We start from the raw sequence: 16590 nt of genomic DNA, 5'->3' as shown, positions 1-16590 counted from the left end.
AATGACACGTCCGCTGATGTCGATTGAGGCCACGGTAATTGCTGCGCACGGCAAATTGTTCTCGCTGTACACCACGATGGCGTCTGAAAAAGACCACAATGTAATGCTGACTGAATAATTGACACACCCCCTAAAATCTTTTTTACAAATATCTATATTAGTTGTGGTCTTTTTTTGTTTTTTTGTAAAGAGCAGCAAAGTTTCCACATTTTCACAGGAAAAACACAGATTATTACTCTGTTTTATAAGGTACAGTATGACAGTGCTATTTTCCTCGTTTTAATATATAATATAATTTTTCATATTCATTAAAAAAAAAAAAATCAAGCTACTCAACTAACTTCAACATAGTTCCTTGGCTCTAAAATGCCACAATACGGCGCCAAAGCAAGACTTTATTTGCGGTTTGGCCCGAGCACAGAAACAGGAATAGCAAATAATGGCGGATAGGATTGTGAATGCTGGGCCACGACTACGCGGAAGTGAATTTATAAATAGTGAACCGCGAATAGCAGAAGATTACTCTACTTTAGTCACCCGAGTTACGAGTGAACATTTGTTACAAGATTGAAACCAGAACAACAAAAAAAAAGAATGTCCTGGCTGGTCCCCCTTTATCAATAACACTTTGTGGGGTTGCCATGGCAACGAGAGACCCTCTTATTATAATTACGAGCCAGTCCACCACACACACTCATGATGTATCGGTAAGTTTTAAGTTATGACATCCTGTTGTATAAAATGTGCATCCAGACCTATTTTAAGACAGAATTCATCCAAATTGGCTACCGCGACCCGCTTCGTCCTCTCGCTTGTTCACGCTGATAGCATGTGACATCACACACAGCGCAGCGGGCGGTCACCGGGAACCTTGATGTCTCCAATGTGAGCGGCCTCTGGGCTGCCGCTGACCTTGTAATACACACACACACACACACACACACACATAGCTACCAACCACCCGGCGTGTCAGGCGTGACGGCTTAGCAACGAACAGAGCTTGTCCCGACACGCTGAGTCGACATCTAGGCGAGCTCCAGTAGTGGGAAGGACAGGATCCTTGGGGCTATACGGAGTTAGCTATACGCTCAACGGCCGCAATATTAGGCACAGCAGACTCATTTTGGCCATTTCCAGAGCTCCTGGACTCTGGCTCCTGGAATAGAAAACTGTATATTTGATATTTTACAGATGATTTTAGAGTTTTTGTACCTTTTAATTGTGGATCACAACAGTTACTTGAATTAAAATACACAAGAAGTGACTCTAATCTGTCTGCTCAAAATCAATAGCGAAAGGCGGAAGTGTGAAGCCGACCGACTGCGTGCCTTTCCACGGTGCGAAACATCTGAGTGCTCGTCATTGCGTGTGGGTGTATTGCTTTTGTATGACAGGCAACAGGTGTAGGTTAACTGTACCGTTCTGTCATCTAGTTGAAGAGAATTTGTTTTGCCCGTCACTGTATGTCGCCGGCATATATCGATAAACAAAGATACATTACTTGTAGTCAATAATCTTGTGACCAACCTGTAAAATGAAATACAAAATGTCATAAATTTGACACACCGCAGGGAAGACTGTTAACCACCCAGCCAAATTTGAATGATTAAACAATTGCCAAATATTTAAAATGAGGCTTCAAAATCACGAGAAATCAGTGCGTGTTCGTGCGAATGCTCTGAAACCACACCCTGCTCGACTGTCAACTGTCAATCAAATACTTCTTCTCCAACCTGGAAAAATTATTGCTTGTCTAGCATCTTTCTTATGCCTACACATAACCATGTTTGAGCCGTAAAAATATGCCCGCTGGAATCCTCCAGTGGCCGGAATCTGTCCCATCGGGTCGTCGCGGGGCTTTTCCACGTCGCGACATTGAGGCATTGTAAAGCGGCCACGCCAGCGCAAAGGCGCACACACTGGTCAAGTCGGGAAATAAAAAATAAATAAATAAACTTCCGTCCTTCGATCTTCCTCTGCGTGAGGTGTGCACTCAGGGCCGACAACGAGGCGCTCTAAAACGGCCACACTGACGAACCGTGGAAAGAGAAGATGTGTTTTCGGGGTCCAGGCATCGCTAGCTAGCTCAATGCACATAGCATTTGCGCTGGGTAATCGTTGATGCGTACGAAGGCGCTCAAGTTCATAGATTGTTCCGGGAGTGCCGACTCATGCCGGACACCCACTGGGCTACGAAATCAGGAAAATTGAAATGGTTAAAAACAGTTTGACGTTATATCGCCACAACTGAGTCCTACAAAACTCAGTCTTTGCACGTTTTCAGCAATTAAAACGTCAATGTAGAATGTATTTAGAAAAAAATGTCTGAAATTCACTTTCCTGTGGCGCATTAGTGCTTGTGAATCACCGTTTTGTACAGCGTGTATGAAAGTATTCATAATATTGAAGTGAACATAGATGACATTTAATGGTGACATGAAAACTGCACATCAAATGCCATTGCGATTTTAGACGAACTCAAGTGAGAGCTCTAAAAATAACAGGCTGACTTGAAGAGGGTAGGAGTGTCGTGAATCAACATTCCAGTCCACTGGCAGTCATTTGTCTTCCATCAAATTTGATGTTGAAGCCGCCTTCCTGTTCTTATCGCGCTTGGCAGGCCGTCTGACGTTTATATGCAGTTTTTTTTACAGCAAGCGCCCTGAAGGAGGGAGGAAAACGTTCCAGCCGCCCTTTCTCCCGCTCGCAGACTGACGGGAGAAACTTGGGCATCCAAGCGTCTTTATGATAATTTGGAAAGAAAACAACAACAACGAAAAAGAAAACTTCTATTTCACTGTGGCGGGACCTTGAACCACGTGGCCGCCGTGCAGCAATGTACAGTTCAGCTCTCGCTTTGGAATGATAAACCCTGATCTGCTTTGCATTTCCATCTGTGGTGTGTAGGTGGGCTGCAACGTAAGAACATGTCAACAAAGAACAACGATGAAGAAATTCCATTGTTTTGTTTCCCCATTAGAGTCTGCTTGCATTGGGGCCAAACGGTGGCATGACTAAAAGACGACGCCACTGATTTTCATGAAACCTTAGCCGCTGACTCACCACATGGCTTGCGTTAAACATCAGTGACTTTATTTACATGGCGTTTGCCATTCACTCCCTGAACTCCATCTTTTCTCACCATCGCGCCACACACTTTCTACTACCTACCGCGCACATACTTTGTCTACACCATACTCGACATATACATACTCTGTTGAGATGTGGGGTGCCAAAGCTTGTCTTACAACCCCAACTCCAATGAAGTTGGGACGTTGTGTTAAACATAAATAAAAACAGAATACAATGGTTTGCAAATCATGTTTGACCTATATTTAATGTTCAAACTGAAAATTGTTTTCGTTTTTAGAAAGAAATCATTAACTTGGAATTTTATGGCTGCAACACGTTCCAAAAAAGCTAGGGCAGGGTCATGTTTACCACTGTGTTACATCACATTTTCTTTTAACAACATTCAATAAACGTTTGGGAACTGAGGACTCTTATTGTTGAAGCTTTGAAGGTGGAATTCTTTCCAATTCTTGCTCGATGTACAGCTTTAGCTGTTCAACAGTCTGGGGTCTCCGTTGTCGTATTTTACGCTTTATAATGCGCCACACATTTTCAATGGGAGACAGTGGCAGGCCAGTCTAGGACCTGCACTTTTTTACTCCGAAGCCACGCTGTTGTAACACGTGCAGAATGTGGGGGCGTCCATGAACCATATGTTTCTCCAAAACCTTTATTTACTTTTCAGCATTGATGGTGCCTTCACAGATGTGTAAGTTACCCATGCCATTGGCACTAACACAGCCCCATAGCATCACAGATGCTGGCTTTTGAACTTTGCGTCCATAACAGTCCGGATGGTTCTTTTCCTCTTTGGCCTGGAGGACATGACGTCCACAATTTCCAAAAACAATTTGAAATGTGGACTCGTCGGACCACAGAACACTTTTCCACTTTGCATCAGTCCATCTTAGATGAGCTCGGTCCCAGAGAAGCCGGCGGCGTTTCTGGGTGTTGTTGATATATGGCTTTTGCTTTGCATAGTAGAGTTTCAAATTGCACTTACGGATGTAGCGCCAAATTGTATTTACTGACATTGGTTTTCTGAAGTGTTCCTGAGCCCATGTGGTGATATCCTTTACACATTGATGTCGGTTTTTGATGTAGTGCCGCCTGAGGGCTCGAAGGTCACGGGCATTCCATGTCGGTTTTCGGCCTAGCCGCTTGCATGAAGTGATTTCTCCAGATTCTCTGAACCTTTTGATGATGATATGGACCGTAGATGATGAAATCCCTAAATTCCTTGCAATTGTACATTGAGGAACATTGTCCTTTAAACTGTTCGACTATTTTCTCACGCACTTGTTCACAAAGAGGTGAACCTCGCCCCATCTTTGCTTGTGAATGACTGAGCAATTCAGGGAAGCTTCTTTTATACCCAATCATGGCACCCACCTATTCCCAATGAGCATGTTCACCTGTGGGATGTTCCAAACAGGTGTTTGATGAGCATTCCTCAACTTACTCAGTCTTTTTTGCCACCTGTCCCAGCTTTTTTGGAACGTGTTGCAGCCATAAAATTTTAAGTTAATGATTATTTGCTAAAAACAATAGTTGATCAACTTGAACATTAAATATCTTGTCTTTGTAGTGTATTCAATTAAATATAGGATCAACATGATTTGCAAATCATTGTATTCTGTTTGATTTATGTTTAACACAACGTCCCAACTTCATTGTACTTCCACTGTGTTGGCATTTCTCGCCCTCATAATTGACATGACAAGCCGAGATTCACCTCTCAATCTTTAACTTCAAATCAAAAGCTGTGCTGATCTGAAAACCAGAGCGATGCAACGCCGCCATCTATAGGGATCTCTCAGTCATTAGAGTGGTTTACAAATCTGAATTTCACAGACAAGCTGGGCAAGACCCTCTTCTACTGCCTGCTTGCTGAAAAACATATACGTATATATTTGGTTGCATTCCAGTTGACGAATATACACGTCCATGGCAGTGAATGCGGTAATTTTCAGCTATTTCAGCTGGATATTGAATGTATCCCGCTGCGATAAACGAGAGTTCACTGATCTCTGTTTCAGCAGATAGTGGTACCAAAGTATGATTGAGATGCTCTGATGCAGTGACTAAAGACTTGCGATTACCTGCACTCAATTATTCATCACAGGATGACTACCCGTGGCGTTTTCAGGGGTAAGAGTGTGCATTACTCGTCGTTCAAGCCATTTCCTGTTCTTAAGAGGAAGCCTTCCCCGTCCGGACGCATTCGATAATAGGTGGGATCGATGCGCTCTCGCCTTGTCGAGCTGAGCCGCTTGCGCGGGATCTTGCAGTGATTCACAATTAAGAGTGGGCAGTCACTTTGCGGAAGGCCAAGTGAAAAAGGTGGGGAGATCTTTAAGGAAGAGTGCATGGCGGTATTCCATCTCCTAAATGGAGCACTCGGGTGGGGATAAAAAAACGAAACAAAAAAAAACCACACAAAGCAATATGTTCCATCAGCTTGTGGGCTATACATTTCTCCCTAGGTCAAGGTACGCTAACATCTTTATTTATCGTTATGACTCAGTGCCCGCCGGTGTCTGGCCAAGGCTGCCTGTTGCAATCGCTTGCAAATTATGCATATTCTGCAACGCCTGGCTGCTTTTAAGTGCATCTGATTGCAGATGAACAGTTTATTGTTCATATTGTTTTCAAATCTATTTTATTTATTTATTTAAACAATACATGCTGTGCTAATTGCAAACAGGATGGATTTCGGCCTTGAAGGAGGCCCAAAAGGAATTTGAATGAAGGAACATCCATTATTTATTGAGGTACTGATCATTTTATTGTAAAAATAGTTTTTTAATGTAAAAAAAAAAAAGAAAAAAAAAAAAAGTCCATCCATACATCCATTTTCTACCGCTTATCCGGGTCGGGTCGCGGGGGCAGTAGCTTTAGCAGGGACGCCCAGACTTCCCTCTCCCCAGCCACTTCATCCAGCTCTTCCGGAGGGATCCCGAGGCGTTCCCAGGCCAGCCGAAGGACGTAGTCTCTCCAGCGTGTCCTGGGTCGTCCCCGGGGTCTCCTCCCGGTGGGACGTGCCCGGAACACTTCACCAGGGAGGCGTCCGGGAGGCATCCGAATCAGATGCCCCAGCCACCTCATCTGGCTCCTCTCAATGCGGAGGAGCAGCGGCTCTACTCTGAGATCCTCCCGGATGACCGAGCTTCTCACCCTATCTCTAAGGGAGAGCCCCGACACAAACTCATTTCGGCCGCTTGTATCCGGGATCTCGTTCTTTCGGTCACGACCCACAGCTCGTGACCATAGGTGAGGGTAGGAACGAAGATCGACCGGTAAATTGAGAGCTTCGCTTTTCGGCTTAGCTCCTTCTTTACCACAACGGACCAATACAAAGTCTGCATCACTCCAGACGCTGCACCGATCCGTCTGTCGATCTCCCGTTCCATTCTTCCCTCACTCATGCACAAGACCCCAAGATACTTGAACTCCCCCACTTGGGGCAGGATCTCATCCCCGACCCCGAGAGGGCATGCCACCCTTTTCCGACTGAGGACCATGGTCTCAGATTTGGAGGTGCTGATTCTCAACCCAGCCGCTTCACACTCTGCTGCAAACTGCTCGAGTGAGAGTTGGAGCTCACGGCTTGATAAAGCCAACAGAACCACATCATCAGCAAAAAGCAGAGATGCAATACTGAGGCCACCAAACCGGACCCCCTCTTCGCCTTGGCTGTGCCTAGAAATTCTGTCCATAAAAGTTATGAACAGAGTCGGCGACAAAGGGCAGCCTTGGCGGAGTCCAACCCACACCGGGAACGAGTCCGACTTACTGCCGGATATGCGGACCAAACTCTGACTCCGGTCGTACAGGAACCGAACAGCCCGTATCGGGGTTCGGTACCCCATACTCCTGAAGCACCCTCCACAAGACTCCCCGAGGGACACGGTCGAACGCCTTCTCCAAGTCCACAAAACACATGTAGACTGGTTGGGCGAACTCCCATGCACCCTCGAGGACCCTGCCGAGGGTGTAGAGCTGGTCCACTGTTCCACGGCCAGGACGAAAACCACACTGCTCCTCCTGAATCTGAGATTCGACTTCCCGACGGACCCTCCTCTCCAGCACCCCTGAATAGAGGCTGAGCAGTGTGATCCCCCTGTAGTTGGAACACACCCTCCGGTCCCCCTTCTTAAAAAGGGGGACCACCACCCCAGTCTGCCAAAAAAAAAAAAAGAGTAAAATATCCAAACATTTTTTCATATTTTAAATACATGTGCACCAAATTATTCTGATTCAGAATTAAACTTTTGTGGAAAATATATATCTATAAAAAAACAAAAACATTTAAAATTATAAAAAACGGTTTTGAATAAAATGTGCACAAATCTATGTTAAATACACTCCAAATTGTAAAATAATTCTGAATTTGTAAAATTTAAATATGCTGAAATTTATAAAACAATGAAAGGTGGACAAAAGTCTGAAAAAAGGTCAATTGTGCTCAATTATTTTTTTTAAATAAAATGCACACAAAGCTGTTTTTATGTGCAAAGACATTTAATACACACAAAATTATAAAGTAATGAAAAATATATACAACAAAAAGCTGTAAAAATCAAACCTGCATAAAGCTATTCAAAATATAAAGTATGCAAAAAGAATTATTTTTTTAAAATGTGTATAAAGCATCCTCTTATTGTAATGTGCAAAAATATATCTACTTAAATACACTCAAAAATATATAAAATAGAATTACACATGAAAAAAGCTATGAAAAAAATCAAACAAATTTAAAGAATAAAAAGAATCTAAATATTTACAAAGCAATTAAAAAATTAGATGTCAACAAAGCTGTGAACAAATGTAAAACTATTTTTAAAACTTAAAAAAAAAAAAAAAAAAATGTACCTATCGCTATGAAAAAATACATTTCTGATTAAAAATTAAATACAATTAAATAATGAATTCAAATTAAATGCGGATATCAGCACAACATGGAGGCATTCGGCGCAGTAGGCGCGAGGAAAAAAAGAAATACCTGAGGTGTGATCATACCACGTTCCCGTCAAACACGGTAGTAACAGACGGAGATAGTAATCCCCATTTTGTTTTAGAGGGTAAATCTCATATTATCGTCCGGGGCAGATTTTGGAACAAAGTCTCGAGATGCCCGAATGGATCGTTTTCCACCTGGCAACTCAGCACCTTTTACCTGATCCTGCTCACAGGCATCAGATGGGTGCATTCTGAATCAATGAGGACTCTCACATTGTAAACCAGCCACCATATTTCCAATCATTCGTCGTTTGACCTTATAATTTTGCCCTGGTGTTTGTACAGCGACTTGGTTTTTTTTGTACAATAAAATGTATTGTTTGGTCATTCATTACCTGGAATCGACGCGCGTATATTTCGTAAGATGTGTGGAAAGGGTTGAATTGACAGCAAGGCGCTTTCTCGGGCATGGTGTCTTATTTAACTGTTACACTCAATACAAAAAGTGGCCATAGGACCAGATAAAGTTTGATGAAGCTGTTATACTGGCGTGCTTTTAGTTCGAAGGCTTTACTTTTTGGCAGGATGTTGGCCCAATTTGTGTACCCAAGCAGACTGGGAGACTTGTTGTAAAGGTAAACATGAGTTTAAATGTTCATTTACACACTTTATTAGCCATATAAAATTATTTCACACTGGCTTTGTATGTAAAACGATAGTTATTCTCTAGAAAAGTTATTTTTTGTTCATGTTTATGTGTGTATGGACTGGATTAATTGGATTTACATTATTTCCAATGGGAAATGTTGATTTGGATTTCAAACAATTCAGACTTTCTTGAATGGATTAATCATGAAAATCGAGGTTTCACTGCTATTTGCGGGGGCTAGCCACCACAAATAGCGAAAATCAGCGAATAATAGATGCCCATTATAAATGCGGGCTTTCGGATGGAATGCATATATTCCATGTATGCACACCATCCACAAGCACCGAATCTGTGGAATTGTAATATAACGTTGGTTCAGCTTCTACGCCCTGTTTTCTTGCTTGGTTTATAAGTCCCTGGCATGTGTGGGAAAGAGATCATAGCATCATTCCTAAAACCTGCAGGGGGGTGGAAAAGATTTAAGCACTCCATCAGTGAATTATGAAGTCATACAATGGAGGATCAACTGGATTAGGAAAAAAAAACAAAAACGCTTGAGCCCCCTTGAAGGTCACTGTGATAATGACCCTAGGATTTCAAAATCCAGTGCAATCAGATGACATCAATGCATTTACGCATTGGTGGAAGGTGTCAGATCTCCCTTGCGGGGGGACGGACGGAGAGGAGATACACTCCCTGTTTTACTCCGTCCTTTTTATATGCAGGGTGGCCGAGGGTTAAAGACGCACACACGCCTGCGAGGATTTTTGGCTCCTACAAAGACGCTGTGGAAGGCAAATAATTGTCTTAAGGTGGATAACAGCAGCATGTTATCCCAGCAATGTGGCTTTAATGCAAACCAAATCAGGTTTTTCCTTATATTTTCACCCACCCATGTTTCATTTATAAGATTCTCATATGAAGTCTGGCTTTATATTCATGGTTTTGGTGCCGAATTGTGAGGTAGGGGGCTTTAGTGGCGCACATGAAGAAATGAACACTGGTTGCGGGGCTGCTATGATGATGATGATATGCTGCAAACACTCTTCCCCTGTAGACACTTTTGATTTTATGGAATGAAACCCGTCCTTATCTCTCCAGCTCCACATCAGTAAAAGAAAATTCTTTTTTGGTTGAAATCACTTTGACAAACAGAAATACACGTTGGCGTCATCTTAAAGCCCGACAGCACAAGTGGGATTGGGAAAAAAAAAAATCTGTGGCTAATTGAAATTTATGTGTACAGATAATTGTGTAAAAAGGACAAAAAAGTAGAAGCACTGATTCAACTCTGTTATTGCAATCAATCCAAGATCTCAAAAGCCGTGGCCTTTACGTCTATGGTATTTCTGTCTTGTCGTCATTCGTGGAGGTTGAAAAATGTAGCGAGCCTATTTTGACAAAGTAAAGCTGTCTTAGAGTGTAGAGAGTCAAAGTAAAAAGTCAGTTGGTGGCGTTCATGTGCCATTAAGCTGGTTTGCCAACCGGCAAAAAACGATACATTTGGTACAGTCGTGTTTCGTGCTTGCGTTTTTTATGTTTGGAGGTTATGTGGAGTGCGAATCTTAGTACTGTGTGTTTTTATACAATTCAAGAATACTGTTGAGTGCAATTTATTTCATGAAAAAAACGTTACAAAGGACATATTTTGGTGTTTTTTTTTGGGGGGGGGGGGGGGCCTAGAATGGATTCTTCATATTATACGAGGATTTTCGATTTAAGAAAGTAGGGTGTGTGAAATGCTCCCAGTCAATAAAATTAGATATAATCCTCGATTCTGGCTAGCGCTAATTTGTGCAATTACTAATGCTCGGGTATCTTCTCCATTGAACACTAATTACAGCACGTGGCCATTAGTGCCGGGCGTAGTTGAGAAGGGGATTAACCCAAGCATACTAAAAGCTGCGGTGAAACTATAAATGCAAAAAAAAAAAGAGCGAGAGGAAAAAGACACAAATTGAACCCTCTCATTAAAAAAACTATTCTGCATTGGCTTTTTCAGCATTTACTTCTACCTCATGCTCCAGTTTTACTACTTGGGAAAAAGGGGGTCAATTGAAGAAAATTGCAATTTAAATATTCATAAGTCTCTTTGTCTTGTGAGATGTCATGAGCTATTCCATGGTGGATTTTGTCAATTACCTCTCATTGTAACCTCTCCGCGTCCGCAGTCGCCACCGCCCCCGCTGCTCTCGAGACGCCCTCGCAACCTTAACGTAATTAGGTTGCGAGAGGACACCAACAGATGGCAATCATGTACGAAACGGAACCGTGCCAGTGTTCTTGAACGGGAGCGCGCAAATGAAGCCTGATGCCGTGCCAAGAGCAGCCAGAGGATGATTGCATTGTGTAATTGGATTCCGGCTTTGGGCAAAATGAGCAATTGTATTATTATTATTATTTTTTTTGCAAACTTAGTTTTTTGCTGTTGTTTTTGTCAAATTGAATCCAAATCAAGTTTTGTGAAGTTTGTACTTGCTCTGAGACCCCAACATCAGTGGCGCTTCTGAAGCGCAACACAGGTGGTGTTTGGTCTTGTTCACCAGTATTACAGCCATAGCCGAGAAGTAAAACGTGTTGGCATTTCTCTCTCTCGAAGTTGACATGACAAACTGAAATTTGCCTCCTAATCTTGATTTTCTACTCAAAAGCAGTGCTGTCAAATCCAAAGTGATGCAACACCACCATCTACAGGGATCTGTTAGTCTTTGCAGTGGTTTACAAACCAGAATTTCACAGACGAGCTGGGTGAGGCCCTCTTTCATGCCTCCACGTGGAAAAACATAGCAAATACATATGGCAGTGGCAGTAAACAGTTGAATTCCAGTTGATGAATACAAAAGTCCACGGCAGTAAATGAGTTAAGTTGAACTGGGGAATTTTTGACATACTCCAAATTGGAAATATTGAAAAATATATTTTCCCCCAATGATATTTTAATTCCCCATGAAGAACCAACTTTCACATTTTGAAATTCCTGGTTTGTTTCCAGAGACATTTTCCAACTTTACATTTTTTTTGCAACCATGTTGTCCAGTCAGGTTATACCAAATGGGAATTGATTTCCTCACTTAGAAGTAAAAAAAATTCCCAGCATGCTAACCACTCTTCGCCTCTCCTTTTAATCAGCCCTTCCTTTATTTGCATCCTTCCTCCAGCTCTTTGCCACTGTTGCACAGCTGAGTGGGCTGCCAGTTCGGGGCCACAAAGCCCCTCTCAGTCCTTGACATCGCACTTCCTGTCAGACCGGTTGTGGGACTGTTTAATCCTATTGCCTCCTGTACACACACACACTGGAACTGGAAGTAAAGCCACTAGGATAGATTCAGATGTAGTCGGTAGATCGCGGAAAAGGTACCTTAGGTGTACAATGGCTTGTTACTGAAGTTTGGTTCCCTTAATAATTGACGTTTACAGCTTGGAAAAGGTACAAAAAAATATTTGTTTTAAAATTAGCTCTCTGGGATATATATATATATATATATATATATATATATATATGGATATATATATATATAAAGATATATATATTTGAATCCAAAAGCTAGTTTATTTTTAGCCTTGTCGCATGTTTTTTGACGTAGACCTGTAAATATCTGACGGCCAATAAAGTTAGTTTTAAAAAAAAAAAAAAAAAACATGTCGGCGGTGTGGAACAAACAACACGTAATGGCCGGATCAGACTACAAGACAAATGTACTCTTTCAGGCTTGCATTATGTCAGACTACTGCAATAAAACCTTGTATTCCGATACCACCGCATCCCGTTTTTTACGTTCAGTGGGCTTTATCTTGTCAACTCAAATGTGACTGAATACACTCGTTACCGTGGCGACGACAACAAGAGTGGATCGTGCCGACTATATTATGAGGACAAAATGGGGGAAAAAGTGTCTCGGTGGTCACCGGTGCCCAGGACAGGAGAGGACGTTCGTTCGTTTAAGGCTTGCTTGAGCTATATTCCCGTACTTTGAATACGATACGGCTCGCAAGCAGGCAACAAAACGTTATGTAGCCTAGCAAGCTACTGCTAGAACGAACGGTTGGATGTAAACATGGCGCCGTTCTGTCGAATCATGCTGTAAAGTTTCAGACAAAAGAACGAGCAAATTCTTGATTTGCGATATTTAACCTTGGTTAGATGTGAGCTTTTGTGGTATAGTAGTGTCTCATTTGGAAGCAATCCTCACGTGGACTATAGGAAAGTGATTGGTTTCACATATTCGGCAGTCACCTCTGTGTGAGGTCTGCTGGGCTGCACGTGTGGAAATGACTTCTTTTGTGGTGATCCCCCTCCCCATAACTTGGCTGACCTTTCTCCCTGATGCATTTCTCTCTCCGAGGAGAGAAAATGACACTCTCCTGCCAAAAAAAAAGCGTATTAATGTCTTTCGATTAGAAACCTGCCACTCTGTCTTTTGTTTTATGATGACTGACTATCTCTGTTCACATTTAAGAGTCTGTTGTTGTTTTTTTATTTAGCCAAGACGACGCAGTTACATAGGGTGGATTGGCTTCTGAATCCAAAATGTGACGGTCTATTTGTCTTAGCAGCAATAAGCGCTGAATCGGGAGCCCGATGAGCGTTTTCAGTCAATTATTTTGAACAATAAGGAGAAAAAAATAATTAAACAAACAAAAACAAAAAAACAGTATCCCGTGGATTCGGCTGAATTGTCTAGTTCAAAGGCGGAGGAGTTCCTTGCCTGGCGTCCACTTTTCACTCGATCAAGCCTCCGAATTCAATCGCCTCCCAATTCAATCGCTGCAATGAAGTGTAATGCAGTGCAGGTAGCTCGACGAGGTTGTGATTAAACATTTAACAACAGCATGACAGGGAAATCAAATCAGGAACATGGCTGCCTCGCTCGATGGAGTACTCAGTGGTGGAAAGACGTCACTGAGGGGGAGTGAGGGTGCTGGCACTCCCTCTCAGTCCGCTAGATATTCCGCATCCCAATCTGCAGTCTTCCAGAACACTGCCGACGGTAATTAGAAATTAGGATAGCTCTCAGATCAGGGTCTCCCGTGCTTCCCCCTCCCCCAGCTCGGACCGGAACATAACATCGCTCTGAGCCTGTTGGGGCAAACCCAACAGGATTAGTTTTATATCATGATCGTCATCTGTCAGATGCCATTCAGACTCACAACGTTTGGGCCAACCGCACTGTCATCAGACATATGGAATGGCACACGTTTGTGTTCCAAAAAATATTAGTAGGTTTGAAAACATGACTAAAGCTCCAAAAACATTACACTGCCAAGTCAAATTTCCCTGTCCAATTGTTAGATAATCTTTCTTAAATTAAGATCGATAGTCCAGTGGCTTGGCTTTCTTCACTCAGCAGGAATGCACTACTTCAAACTACACGCTTTAGCCGAGCAATCATGCACTTTACCAACTGGCACGGTGGTTCTGGCACTCTGCACTTTTATAGGCCCATTTGCTGTATGAATATTAAATTACCTGTCGTTTATTGTTGTGTATTTATTGTCACCTGCCAAGGGACTACGAATGGAAGCTAGCACGAGCAATTTAAGCACAAAGATTTTCATTGTGTAAAGTCCCCTTTAAATTATTTCTTTGACATTTTACTCGTCATTTTTCTGTGTGGATGCAACTGATCTTATCCGCAGTCATTTAAATAAGTGCAAAAACTGGGCTTGGAAAAAAAAAAACAAGAAAACGAGCAACAACAGGCAATTTTGCCTTGATTTGAAATATTTAATCTTGGTTAGATTTGAGCTTTTACAGTGTAGTTAGCCAGGATGTTGTGGTGAAAAGCAAAAACGAAATAACCTGCGTCCACCAAATTTGGTAGAGGGGTCGTGTCTTGTTTAATACATCCATCTGTTTATTAGCCTTCTATTTTTGTCGTCGTCTTGGGAACAGTCCTTGACACGCAAGTTGACTGGGGCTACTTCGCCATCGGGCGTCCGACTTGTAGTTGGCAGTGAGTGAGAGTGACGTGACGTGCTTACACCAATTTTGTCATTTTACGAGGGGCGAGTGAGCGAGTGCGATTATCGAGCTCGGCGGCATGGCATGCGTATTGGCCCCGCCGCCGCGGCTCGACGATGTGTTCAAGGTGGCACGCCGAGCTAAGCGGCACACCAGCCATCAAGACTTTCCAGCTCATGAAGTGTGCAAATCTGGTGGGTAAGGGACGGCGATGAGAAGGAAATTGAATACCCAGGCCAGGGCCAGACCACTTATTGTGGGGGGGGGGGGAGGTGAGTAAATTCGAAGGACTGTGACGGGAGCTTAAAATATAAATGAGAGATGGCTATTAAAATGATATAGTACGGGGAACCCGTTTATTGCCAGAAAACTCTATGGCTCTTCTTTCCCACGTGCAAGGGAACAAGGTTATCAAACTCCCACTCTGCTTTTGTCCGAGTACATTATTCGCGTCAGCTCGTTAGAGCATGAACCAACAACAGCGCCCCGGCAAACATGATGCATTATACATTGGACCCTCGCCTCGTCAGCCAGTGCATGTCTTCCTTGTTTTAATCATGCTATAATGTATGGCTTGACAATTTCTGATGAATGCTGTTCATATTTGTGAGGCTCCACTACCTACTTTGTTAATATGAATGCGGGACTAAATAGGCCGAGTGACTGATGTGATTTTATCAGGCCAAGGGAGTTACAGTATGTGTGTGCACGCGTGTGTGTGTGTTTTGCGATGGCTTGGTGTAATGGCGCTCCTCTCTATTAGATAGCATGATGTAATCCATCTTGTGGCTAATTAGCGACAGGGGGATAGAAGGGAGGAGGTGGAGGAGCTGGCACACGCGGTAATACACGAAGGCTGTTTTGCTGTGGGTGTTTTGTGGGAGGGCGCTGTCCTTTGTGAACAACTACATATGGTTGCATCAAACCAAAATAGCCTACTTCCTGTGTGTTTTCGGGCGTGAATTCTTCAGACCTTTTTGTGGTTCTTCTCATGACAGGCATGCTGACCAAATTACAGGTTGTTCATTGAAACTGCCTTGGGGGCTGAATAATTGTACATTTAATGGCACGTACATTGTCACCAGGATGAACACGCCTGAGAGTTTTGTGTTTGCCGTTCGATGTGGTGAAGCAGCATCTGGCTCCTGGCCCAAGATTATTCTGGTATGTTCTGTTTCTAGTTAACAATTGTGTGTTTCTCAGCTAGTGTGGGATCGATTGATATAGTCCGTCTTTTGTGCCCGAGTCTAAAGAACGGCACCAACAGAACTTTATCTTTGGGAAACAAATGACACAGACGAATGACAGAGTTGATATTAAACTATTGTGTGTGTATAGGCAATGTGATTTTTACTTGCGGTAATGTTAAAGTTTGATATCTTGAGAAGGATTTAGAGACCGGCGTCAAAGGGAGCGCTCGTTAATCAAGACGGACAGGAACAGCACCCCAACCCGGCTCGTTTTGCCAGGGCGACGGTGGCGTGGCTGGGAGCTCCCTCGGCTTGGATCCTGCTCTGGATCCAGGGCACAATGAAGTATGAGTGCCCCTCACCACAACCTTTCGTTCCCCTGGCCTGACATTGCACTCGGAGCTAATAAATAAATAAATCGGGTGCATCTGCCTGTGCCTCTGTACACGAATCGCAGCGCTCATATACTGTAGGTATATGATACATTAGTAAAAAAAAAAAAAAAAGTCCACAAGTAAGCAAAATTAGTAAAAAAATAAATAAAAATATGGTCTTTGATGAGCTTCTTCTGAAATGGGAAAAGGCTGAATGATGAGACAGAAGAAGCAGCCTTCAAACTGCCAAGAAAAAGAGAGCTGCATTTAAGAGACAATGTAAGCTGTCCTACTTAAAATTCGGGTTTATCGCTGCAGGTGACTGTCATGCACCAAGTCCGTCCTACGTAATATGTGGCGATAAGCTCGCAAATGAAACAA

The 16590-nt window shown here is 42.9% G+C and overlaps 1 long non-coding RNA gene across 1 annotated transcript in view; it reads left to right on the top strand.

The window, feature by feature from the left end:
- Nucleotides 1–16590, top strand: part of LOC133398017 (uncharacterized) — a 72980-nt gene that overhangs the window by 32171 nt on the left and 24219 nt on the right. The window lies entirely within an intron of this gene.

This window comes from Phycodurus eques, chromosome 23 (genome assembly GCF_024500275.1).
Source record: "Phycodurus eques isolate BA_2022a chromosome 23, UOR_Pequ_1.1, whole genome shotgun sequence".
Taxonomy (NCBI): domain Eukaryota; kingdom Metazoa; phylum Chordata; class Actinopteri; order Syngnathiformes; family Syngnathidae; genus Phycodurus; species Phycodurus eques.
Note: the sequence above shows the minus strand (reverse complement) of the source record. Positions and strands in the feature narration are given on the sequence as shown.